This window comes from Colobus angolensis, unplaced genomic scaffold, assembly GCF_000951035.1.
Source record: "Colobus angolensis palliatus isolate OR3802 unplaced genomic scaffold, Cang.pa_1.0 Scaffold146, whole genome shotgun sequence".
Taxonomy (NCBI): domain Eukaryota; kingdom Metazoa; phylum Chordata; class Mammalia; order Primates; family Cercopithecidae; genus Colobus; species Colobus angolensis.
In genome coordinates, this window is record NW_012114555.1 from 6,537,615 (window position 1) to 6,550,102 (window position 12,488).

The window sequence follows — 12,488 nt, forward strand, 5'->3', positions numbered from 1 at the left end:
TCTCCTGCCTCAGCCTCCTGAGTAGCTGGGACTACAGGCGCCCACCACCACGCCTGGCTAATTTTTTGTATTTTTAGTAGAGACGGGGTTTCACCGTGTTAGCCAGGATGGTCTCGATCTCCTGACCTCGTGATCCGCCCGCCTCAGCCTCCCAAAGTGCTGGGATTACAGGCGTGAGCCACTGCGCCCGGCCTAAAATATTTTTATAGAAAGGTTAATGTAATTCTGTCTCCTAGCCTTGGTGTGTTTTTTTGTCCATGAACATATCCATCCACACACTCTCTATTGCATGTCTCCCCCTCGCTGAGTGGAGCAGAGCCTGCTCTTGTGGAACCTGTGGTCTCTCAGTGAAGACAGTTGAAGTAATTGAGGTGCACTTGGTACAGCGTGATAAGAGATGCCATAGGACAGGGCACAGAGCACTGTTATTTACTGGGTTTTTTTTTTTTTTTTTTGAGACGGAATCTTGATCTGTCGCCAAGCTGGAGGGCAGTGGTGTGATCTCGGCTCACTGCAGCCTCTGCCTCCCGAGTTCAAGCCTCAGCCTCCTGAGTAGCTGGGACTACAGGTATGCGCTACCACGCCTGGCTAATTTTTGTATTTTTAGTACAGACGGGGTTTCACCCATGTTGGCCAGGCTGGTCTCGAACTCCTGATCTCAGGTGATCCACCTGCCTCGGCCTCCCAAAGTGCTGGGATTATAGGCGTGAGCCAGTGTGCCCAGCGTTCACAGGTATCTTCCTGGAGGAAGGAATGGAGTTTCACCCAAGGCCTCAAGGATACATGGGTGAAGAGGGATGGAGGTGAAGTTGTGAGCTGGAGGAGATTGTGATGTGTTCGGGACAGGGAATCCCAAGTGCAGAGGTCTAGAGGTGAGAGGAAATACCCTTTCTAGAAACATCTTGCAGTATGGTATAAATGAAGAGAGACAGGGTGAGTGTTAAGGGAAGATGTTGAGCAGATGGGAAGTGAGAGTTGGTGAAGGAAAGGTGGGCAAGGCTGGGACCATGGGTAGTCTTGGAAGTTACCTTAATGCACCTGAGCTTCCTTCTGAGGGACTGGATGTTTTTCAGGTTTCAATCAGAGCAGAGACTTGATCAGGTCTGTGTTTAAAAAGATCACTTCAAATGGAGAATCGGACGTAGGTGAGAACTTGTGTGGTTTACAACCTGGGCTAGGCTGATGATGATGACCAGGACAGAGAGGCAGTGACTTTGAGGCCTAGTTGGAAGGCTGGGGGTTACCACATAAAATAACTTAGTTTTTCAGACATATGGAGAAGTCGAAAGAATGTTAATCTCCAGCAACTCAACTTGATCATGGCCAACTTTTCAGTGTGTTTGGTTTACCTGTTTTCCTATTATTTTAGCTGTGCATTTACTTGGTTCCTTTAGCAAATCTCCACTGTGTCAATCAGAAAGATACCCTTAAATCCTGGCCACTTATTAAGATCAAGAACTTGGCTGAATTTCTTAATCTTTCTGCGCATGAGTTTCCGCATCTTAAACAATGACACTGCCTCCTAGGGTGATTATAAGGTCTTAATGGTCTGATAAGTGATAGACACCAACTCACTATATTTAGTGGTTTGTGCATCTAAACAGCCCAGAGTTAGAGGTGGATTTCAGGCTTGGCTGGATCCAGGGGCTCACCGTTTTTCTCTTTTCCATTCTGTTGGCTTCTTCAGATTATAGCAACAGGGCCATTAGCAGCTCCAGACTCAGATCTTGACCTCTTATCAAACCAGTGGGAATGTCTGTGCCCATCCCTTCCTCTCCCACAAGTCCTGGGTGTAGTTAGACCAAAGTCATATAATTGCTAAGGCCGGAGTATTTGAAAAGTCTGCACAAGGTTGATCAGGTGTCATGCCTGAGGGGATGGTGTTGAAAATTTGGGGGCACTACCTGTAGCATATGGAGAAGTAGAGGTGTTTCCACCTTAAAGCAGTGGAGAAGGCTGCTCCCCCACCAAATAAATAAATAAATAAATAAGCATTAAATAATCGATAGCAATAATTATAGTGTTATTACTATTAAATTTTGGAACCTTTGATAGTTGCAAAACTTTCACACCTTCACTCACTGTAGAAGCTTTGAATTTTTGAATGGTTTCTGGTCTACACCTTTCGGCTATTTGTCCTTAGAGTGGAGTGGCTATTTGTCCTTAGGTCTCTGCTTGGCCTGGGTACTGGCTGGTTCACATTACTAGGCTGATATCTTAACCTGCATTTCCCCAGAAGCAGGTCCCCAGGTGAGCTTTCAGTGTAGTAATTTGGTTGGGAGGTTTGCCCAACAGCCCTCATATTTGGTGCTGGACTATGAGAAGCAAGGGCAGCCGTTAGGGCAGTGTCTTCCCAAGCAGCTCCTGCGGCAGGCAGCTGGTACTGGGGACTGCTGGGAGCCAGTGAGGCACACACTCAGACCCCTCAGCCCTCTGGGATATTCTGTTTTCCTCCCGGGTGAGGGCTCTTCCTATGACCATTCATGCCCTTTACCTCTGACCTTCATGGATTGACTCTCAGGAGGTGCCCAAGAGAAAGCTGCATGGGGATGAGTTGCAGATAGAGGGACTGCAAGTGTGAGCACTGCTGTGCTGTCAGTGTCTGCTGCAGCAGGTCCCTGGAGATAAGGATGATGGGACCATGGCATTTACAGTAGGGAATTTACCCTCTGCATAATATTCCTCTTTCTGTTGAAATTGCTATACCAGGGACCATCTTTTTACTCCAAGATAAGAGAACTTAAAAGCTGGTTGGAAGTCCAGAGAGAAGGATGGGATTTGTGAGTTTACCTGACTACTAAGACCTTTTCTGACCATTTAAGTGTATTTTGTGAAGCTTCCTGACTTTTTCAGATCTTTTCAGATACTTTATTTAGAAAATATCTTAGAGGTTGGGTGCAACAGCCCGAAAAGTTAGGGTAGTTACCAGCATTGACAAAGCTGTTTTCTTCTTATGGAATATGAAGTTTTCAGAATTCTGATTAATGAAATACCTATCCAGTGATAGTAATCAGAGTGTAGATTTTATACTGATGTTTAATAATCATTTTGTTTTTTAAAATATTTTGAAGTACTGGCGGTGGGGGGGATTGCAGGGGGTTTGGTTTTATTTAGAAAAACCTGGCTCTGATTGTGGGGAGGTGGTAGAATTGGAATCCCAACCCTAGCTACTGAGGAGTGCCCGTGTGTTAAAATGGGGATGAGATGCAAGAAAGACCATAGAATTTGCTGGAGGCCACAGTGATCCCAGAATTCACAGGTTGCATTTCCAGAGCAGCGTTCTTGAGAATTTCTAGTCCAGTCTCTATCACCTGGTATTAAACAGCACACATAGTGTGGGAAGCCGCAGTGCCACTGACACATCAAAAATGCTGGGCTTACGGTAAATATGCTCTGGGCTTCGCTGCTGAGCGAAGGGCCAACCTCCTCAGGATGCTTTTGTGAAATTTCTGGGGAATCCAACCAGAAGCCAATTTTGATGTTGTAACTTTTGCTATATTGGTAGAATGAGCCTGAGAGAAAACTCACATGTTATGAGGCATGCCATGTACAGCAGTTCACTTTCATTAGCTGGTGGCACAGTGACGTTGAATGTGCCTCTGATTGGATGGAAGAAAACACATGAATCTGTGTTCATTGCAGCGAGACTTCCTTGGAGTCCTTCCTGTTGCGTAGGTAGAGAAGGGATGCCCGCTGCTTTCTGATTTGGAGTGGGTGGAGAAGGCAAACTGAGGATTTTCCTCTAAATAATTTAGACTGCCTGGGCACAGGTGAGAACGCCCATGACGGAGCAATTGTCGTTAAAGAGCCTCACACAGTGCTGTGCTGACGGGGTGCCAGTGTTCCAGGGTCTACTTCCAGGAAGGTCTTGTACATTTCAAGTAAGTAAGGGACTAAGGCACCCTGGAGGTACTGGTTACCTTGGCTTGTACTGAGCATTTCTCTACATGTCTGTTTTGTTTCACCAACGGTGTGTGCATCCTTAAATGAAGAGTAGTGTTGGAAGCGTACACGTGGCTATACAAAGAAGGGGCAAGGTTGCCACTGTTACGTAAGGATGTCAGGGGAAGAAAAACTGAAAAGAGTTTCAGTTCGCCATCTGGCTTCAGCTTCCCTGGGAGATGAGCAGAGGCCACCCTGGCTTCAGCAGACAAGGTTGTAGGTGAGTCCTGACAGACAGTCCCAGCTGAGGGGGTCCCATAAAGCCGAAGAGTGGGCCAGTCACTGGCAGAAGTGTGGTCTAGGGAAAAGGACTGTGTTTAGACTGTCAGCTCTCCACAGAGGTCTAGCCAAACACTTGTATAGGCGACTGGTAAGTCCCCAGCTGAGCCCAGTGACCAGGAAGAGAGCTGTAGCCATAGCCTGTCTGCAAAACCACACGGGTAGAGGGATGTGGCTGAGACACTCACTGCTGCCTCCCATCCTTAAGTAGTAGTGCTCTTGCATGGACGTGCCAGCATACTTGAGAAGAATGAGGATAAATGGTGACTGCTATCAAATTCCACGTGAGACGAAGCTTGTGCATCTGTGCTTTGAGCTATGTATTGTGGTTTATCACACACTTATTTTATATCCTCACCTCATAGAAAACCTAACCATAGGCCGAGTGTGGTGGCTCATGCCTGTAATCCCAGCACTTTGAGAGACCGAGGCAGGCAGATTGCTTGAGGTCAGGAGTTCGAGACCAGCCTGGCCAACATGGCAAAACCCTGTCTCTACTAAAAATACAAAAAATTAGCTGGGTGTGGTGTCAGGCGCCTGTAACCCCACCTACTCAGGAGGCTGAGGCATGAGAATTGCTTGAGCCTGGGAGGTGGAGGTTGCAGTGAGCCAAGATCACGCCACTGCACTCCAGCCTGGTTGACAGAGCAAGACTCCATCTCAAATGACAGCAACAACAAAAAAGATAAAAACCTAAATTTAGAAGGCCAGGGAAGGGAAAATATATGAACAACCAAAAGGCATGAATTTTAGAGTGTATATTTTTGAAGATGGGTTTTAAAAATTCAATTGAATGATGTTTGTGACAATTGTAATTAGATTTACTTTGATATTCAAAGTATGGCATACTAAGGAAGAAATTATAGAAGTAATGTATATGATTGTAGTTCAGTGATAATTGTGAAGGTAAATAATATATTAGGTCACATATTTCTTTTATGACATATATTTTTATTCTTTTATTTACCAAACCAAAAGGCTCTGGAGCTAGATTTGTCAAATTTGCATTCTGACTCTGCCATTTACTACTGGCTTGATCTTGGCTTAATCATTTTGACTTCAGTTTCCTCCTATTATACTTTTGTTTTTTTGTATAGCAGGTAAGTGTGGTGTGCCTGAATACTTGTTACAGTGTTGATATGTGAATAATTTTATTTTATTTTTAACAGGGACCTCCGAAACAATCTTATTAGTAGTATAGATCCAGGTGCCTTTTGGGGACTGTCATCTCTAAAAAGATTGTAAGTGTTTGAATTGCTTGCTTATGAGTTTGAATTGTTCCTTGTATAAGTAGCTGTCAACTTACTTTAACATGATGAAAAATGAATATTTAATAATTCTTTGAGCTTCACCTGACCAGGTCCCTGATATAGAAACAGAAAGAGGCTGGGCGCAGTGACTCACGCCTGTAATCCTAGCACTTTGGGAGGCCGAGGCGGGTGGATCACCTGAGGTCAGGAATTCCAGACCCCCCTGACCAACATGGTGAAACCCCATCTCTACTAAAAATACAAAAATTAGCTGTCATGGTGGCGTGTGCCTGTAGTCCCAGCAACCTGGGAGGCTGAGGCAGGAGAATCACTGGAACCTGGGAGTGGGAGACCGCAATGATCTGAGATCGTGCCACTGCACGACAGGGCGAGACTCTGTCTCAAGAAAACAAAAAGAAAGAAAAACAGAAAGAATATTTTATATAAGTAGCTGAGAAGGTGGTTAATTTGCACAGTGGTTTGATTTGTTTGGTGGTGGCTGGCTGTGTTCCTCTTCTGCTACTAAAATCATTACCATGTCGGCTTTGCCAGCAGACATAATCTGTAGACGATTTTCAAATTATGAATCCATTCAAACTGTGTCCGTTGTAAATGCCATGTAAACAAAGGTACCTTTTAAGTAATGATTTAAAGTCTTGCCATTTTCATGTGTATCTATATATTACAATTTTAAAACCCAAGGACCAGTTTTTTATTGCTTCTGAAGCTAAACAACTCTCCTATCTCCTATATGAAGCTCCTTTCGCAGTTGCTGTCTGAGCAGGCCCACATTTTAGAAGCGGCTCTACAAAAAAGCCATGAGGACTGTCTCTCCATCCTTTATTCTTTCTGAAAGCATTTACTGAGCACTTAACCACTTACCATGCCCTGACTTCTTCGGAAGATCTTGCAGACTCTTGGGGTTGGGGGGATAGATAATGTCGGAGAAGAAAAATAATTTTCCCTCTACCCTTCCAGTTTCTCAGCTTGGACCTCTAACAAAAGACAGATTAACAAGAGAAAAACAGAAGTTTATTGAGAAAACTCAGGAAAAGAGTAATTCTCAAAAGAGGTGGCATAGAACTCTGGCTTATGTCGCCTTTCAACAAGGAGCAGTACATTTTTTGAGAAGTGCCAAGACAAAGGAGAAGGACCTTGAGTCTCTTAAGGGAAAGCAAATTGTGGGAAGGCAAATATACGGGAGACTAATGGTAGATAAAGTCTAATTAGTAATGTTTGTTATGTAGATTCCTTTGGTGTCTTGACTAAGCTGATAAGGGTCCAAAGCCCTCTCCTGGGAGGCACTTTTGTCCTTTCTGGTGGAGAGGGGAGGAGGGACACCTTTCTAAATTTATGTCCTGCTTTTCCTCAGCTAGGGTAGAGCAGAGAGCTTTTCTTGTATCTATCTGCTTTTCAATCGGCCTGTAGCTAGAAATAATCCTTATGCCAATACGACATGTTTTGGGTGACATGTTCTGCTACCCTTCAGTCGTCAGTGAAAATACATCTGAACACACACACAGGTGCTGTAACAGGTAAATTCATAAACATAACCTGCTAGGGAAAGGAGAGAGCACCTGCGATGGGAACAGCCTGCTGTGAGAGCCACAGACTTGTTTAGATTTGAACTTGCTCCCAGGGAATGAATACGTATTAAAAAGGCCCTCCAAACAGGGTGGGCGCAGGTATGCAAGAATGTATCTCTTGGGACAATAGTTTAGTTCTTTGATCAGAGCAGAAAGTAGAAAGAGGAAAAAGAATATTGGAAGATCATACTGGTCAGGGGACTGGGCTTTTGAAGATCTGCTATGTTAAAAATGTTTAATCTGTTCTTTAGACAGTAGGGGGCTACCAGAACTTTCTGAATATGGAATTGACATGATCAGATTTGTATTTCAGAATATTCTGATGGCAATAAGGAGAAACCACATAAGTGTAGGAAGACTAGGGACAAAAGTTCAGGGAGAGAGACCAGATCTGTGATTTTATTTTCCTTATAGTCATCCTTTTGGCTGGCTCTATCTCTTGTTTCTCTGGGATTCTTATGTACTTCTTTAAGTTTTCTTTTTTTTTTCCCCCTCCAGTGTGTGTGGGTATTTTTTTATGTCTTACTGGTTTTCTGTAGTATTTGCATAATAACACTGGGTATGGCTGCTTTTAGTTTAATTATGCCATGACTTACATCGACTTTCCATCCTAATACTTTTGACATCTTTTGTCTTATTTAGTCGTTTAAAACCTATTTCTTTTTTTTTTTTTTTTTTTAACTTTTTAGTTCAGGGGTACAAGTGCAGGTTTGTTGCATAGGTAAACTTGTGCCATGGGGGTTTGTTGTACAGATTATTTCATCACCCAGGTATTAAGCCTAGTACCCGTTAGTTGTTTTTCTTGATCCTCTCCCTCCCACCACCCTCCTCCCTCCAAAAGGCCTCAGTGTGTGTTGTTCCCTCTATGTGTCCATGTGTTCTCATCATTGAACTCCCGCTTAAAAGTGAGAACATGCAGTATTTGCAAAACCTGTTCTTTTTTATTGTCAAATCCAATTGTAAAAATTGGTCATGCCCTTTTTGCAAAATATTTTTTTTTGTTATTGCTTTTGCAAGTAAAATATCTTTCATCTAAAACCTGTCATCTGTAGCTTTCCTCCTATTTTTCTCTCTTAGACAGTCTTAAGGGTCAGAATTCTGTAAGATTAAGAACGGTAGGAGTTAAAGGATTTTCTCTTTGTCTTTGAAAATTAGTTACAATTTGAATCAGTAGGGAATTTTCATACCGTAGTTTTTGCTGGGGGTGAGTGGTGGTTCCCTGTGTTTATCAGTCTTTGTCTGCACTCATTAGAAGCTCAGGGCCATCTGGAGGAGATCTTGCTACTAATCAGTTTTCTTCTCTTCCGCCCATTCTACACTTTATTATTTTCTAGTGAAAGCTTTTAATGAAACAAGTTAGAAAAACTGGCTGGTCTGGGGTAGGTGGTAGTGGAGATTGGAGTTCTAGGTAAGAAAGGTAAGAGTTATAGGAGGGTGGAGCTTAGGCATCAGATTGCATGGGACCAAGCCAGGTTTAGCGTTCAGTAAAAGCGCTCTCAACCAGTGTAATCAAAGTGATAAGGTGGTGATCGGTGTCAGTTCAGTTAAACAAAAATTCCTAAAGTTCATCCTGAGAGCCCAGCTGTGAGCAAGGCTCTGGAGACACACAGGTAAATCAGGAACCTCTTGAGGGGTCTGCAGTCTAATGGAATTACGAACACTGACCACGAGCCTGGATATGGAATCGAAATACAGTTGCAAGGAGATGAAGCAGTAGCTAGAGTTTAGCTGCTGTAAGAGTCTTGGAAGTTGTTAGGACTCAGCTATCCAGACACAGGCGGGGGATACAGAGCATGACCGTAAACAGGCTACGCCTCCAGACACAGGTCATTAGGAAGTGGAAGGGCAGCAGCAGGTAAGCATGATTTACAGCAGTGACTCACTTTCTTTGTGCTTCTGTCTGTGCCTGAGTCAGTTTTGCACCCATGCCTAGGAACATGAGTCCTCAAGTAGAAAGCAAAAGTGTAGGGGCTCAGATCTATCCTATCAGAAACTCTGGGGCTGATGCTGAATGATTTTTATTTCAACCATCCCTCCCAGTGATTCTGATGTGAAAGTATGAGAACTTTTAGAATATTTTTCCCTCCAGTCTATTTTTTTCCCCTTAATGAGAGGAATGTGAAATTATCCTCTCAGTCCCTTTCTTATCCCCTCCCTCTGTGTTCCACACTGTTGTAGTCACAGCTTTTAGGTAATAAAAATATTAATGCTAATTGTATCTCTATGCTGAGATATAGGTTGAAGAAAACTTGGCTGTTAATAAAAAGCAGTGTCTTCATAATATTTTAGATACTGCAGATTCTCTTAGGATCTCCATCTAGTTATTTATCTTTCAGTAAATAAACTCTTAAGCACTGCCATCCAAAATGAATTTTAAAAATTCTTGTTCAGGAGTATTTAATATAATTACTGATATTGTACCAGGTATTGCCTTAGTAGTCTTTCACTGTGTTACATGTTAAGTAGTCTCTTGTGTTCTTGCTTAGGAAGGTAATTGCCATTTATAATATTCTTCCCATTAGAAGATACATTCTTAATTCCAAACAGATGACTTGTAATTAACTTAGGATACACAGCTTGCAAGCTGAAGAAGTCCTGTATGTAAACTCAACGGGATATAAAGATATTTGACAGTAGTGTTTGCTAGTTGCTCATAGATACAGACCCTTTTTCTTATGGGTTCTTAAGTCATTAATTTCAATTGTGCATCTCCCTTAACAAGCATACATAAAGTATTTTTGTTATTATACCATGCCTTTGCCTTTAGTTTATAAATAATTTGAATCAGGAAGTTGAAGTGGCTCTCTGAAGAATATACTATCAGAAGTAGGTGAACCCTAGATCCATCACTTTCTCTTGTGTTTTATCAGCGAATTTAAGTTGATTTTCAATCCAAATAAAAACCCATTATCAATATCTAAATACCATTTTAAGTAGGTGTAGCTGTAACGAAATTGTTTCCCAGAGAATCAATGGTAATTGCACCATTTAAAGCTCAGAACTGAGACAAGATTATAAATTGAGCCCAGATACGCTTGTTTGTGCAACAATTTACAAGAAGATGCCTAATTTTTGTTAACAGTGAAACCCAGAAATAAAAGGAAAATCAACTGGAATTTAAACGAAAAGGCCCCATATGATTAAATACTTAGGAGCTACAGAACGAGGACAGATAAAGACTTGTATTGCTTAAGATTCTTTGATCAAAAGTTGTCATAAGAGAGAGAAGGCAGAACTATGAAATTATTGAAGACCAAGATTACCTAAGGTGCTGTGTTAGTCCTCTCCAGAGAGAGAGGACCAGTAGGATGTATGAGAGGGGATTTATTAGGGGTAATTGGCTCACGTGATCACAGAGGGAGGGCGGTCCCGCAATAGGCTTTCTGCAAGCTGAAGGGCCTATGAATCCTGTAGCATAGCTCAGTCCAAGTCTGGAAGCCTCAGAACTGGAGACGCTGACCTTGCAGTCCCCAGTCCAAGGCCGAAGTCCTGAAAGCCCCAGGAAGCCCACTGATGCAAGTTCCAGAGTCCAAAAGACAACCTGTAGCCTGATGTCCAACAATAGGAGGAGAAGACGTCCTGCTGTGGAAGGGGAGAGAGAACAGAGAGAGAAGCCCTCTCTTTTCCCTGTTTGTCCCAGCGGGGCTCCAGCTGATTGGATGGTGCCCACCCACATTGAGGGCAGGTCCTTCCTCTCTGTCCATTCACTCCTGCACCAATCTCCCCTGGAAACACCCTCAGAGACACACCCAAACCAATGCTTCACCAGCCAGTGAGACCTCTCAGTCCAGCCAAGTTGACACCTAAAATTAAACCATCTCATTTTAACTTCTGAAATAGTCAAGGAAAAAAGCAAATGAGTTAGGTACCTGATTCAAATGCTATGTTCTTAGAATTTCTGGTGAGACTACTACATCTTCTGCCATGACCAAGTACACAGTTTGGAATCCAATACTTTTAGTTTGAAATGGATGGTGTAGATCGCCTTATTGAAGAGTAACTGAGTATCTCAAAGAATGTGTACCTCTCTATGAGAGAGAATAATAGGGACTTTGGAGGCAATATGATGAAAATATTTTTGAAAGTTTGGCTTAGGGAGCTTATTCTAATTATTTTGTTAGAATTCAAAGTGTGATGAAATTGGCTGGGTGCGGTGGCTCAAGCCTGTAATCCCAGCACTTTGGGAGGCTGAGACGGGCGGATCACGAGGTCAGGAGATCGAGACCATCCTGGCGAGCACGGTGAAACCCCGTCTCTACTAAAAAAAAATACAAAAAACTAGCCGGGCGAGGTGGCGGGTGCCTGTAGTCCCAGCTACTCGGGAGGCTGAGGCAGGAGAATGGCGTGAACCCAGGAGGCGGAGCTTGCAGTGAGCTGAGATCCGGCCACTGCACTCCAGCCTGGGCGACACAGCCAGACTCCGTCTCAAAAAAAAAAAAAAGAAAAACAAAGTGTGATGAATTATTCCAAGTCTAGCAACTAATAAAACTTAAGATTCATTGCTTCAGGGTTTTCTTGCATAGGGCTTACTAAGTCCACTGAAAACAATGATGCAAGTCATGCCATCCCAGGTGAAAGTTACAGATATTGTTAGTGGTTATCTCCCAACGTAAAGTTTTTACTTTTAAACCAGTGCAGGTCTCTGATTAAATGTAAAAATAAAATTGTGTTCATTGTCCTTGATGTCAAGCAAAATAAATAAAGAGGGATAGAACAAAATATTAACTAAAACTTTTACATAGGTAAAAAGAAAAAAGTTTCATTGAGGAGAAGTAAAAAATATTTAGAAGGTAACATTTAATAGGAAATAGAAATGAGGAGTGATTGCAAAAATAATTGGGCCATATCACAGATGTTGTTAAAGTAATTTGGCTTGGAGTCTGAATGATAGATCTGTAAACTGAAAGCTAACACGATTGTTTTTTTTTTTTCATTGTAGTTGAAACTTCTGAGTATTTAAGGAATGAAGTCAGAAAATGGTATTTTCAGATGTTCCTCAGGAAACAAAAGTTCCATCATTGTAATAATTTGCCCTTTTATCCATTATCCGTTATTTACTGGCTGAGTTTGGGCTCAGTTCTCCAACTACCCCAGCATAATTAACTGTGTAGGTCATCTAAGGAATTGTATTGCGGGCAGCAAGATAGTTTGAGTCTCATTTTTACTACTACAATTTTATCTTGAGTAATTTTGCAAGAGTAAGTACTTGAAATATAGAGGGCACTGTAATTGAGCAGCATTAGTCTGTGCGTGCCAGCAGTAAGTGAAAGCAAGGATCATTTTCGGCCTCACTGCTATCCTTATCTCACTTAAGTAGAGTAAATATCTCAAATATGCTAGAATAAAGGTCTTGTGCGATACCTGGGTGCTGTTCTTGAATACTGAATGCATGAGACCTTCATTAACCAAGAGAAGTAATTGAAGACACTTT

The 12,488-nt window shown here is 42.4% G+C and overlaps 1 protein-coding gene across 1 annotated transcript in view; it reads left to right on the plus strand.

Moving 5' to 3' along the window:
• The window catches only part of ADGRA3 (adhesion G protein-coupled receptor A3), a 90,344-nt gene that overhangs the window by 7,323 nt on the left and 70,533 nt on the right, over positions 1-12,488 (plus strand). Inside the window, exon 2 of the mRNA XM_011935663.1 lies at positions 5,391-5,462. The gene's annotated coding sequence lies outside the window, so the exon portion shown is untranslated. The remainder of the gene's footprint in view (positions 1-5,390; positions 5,463-12,488) is intronic.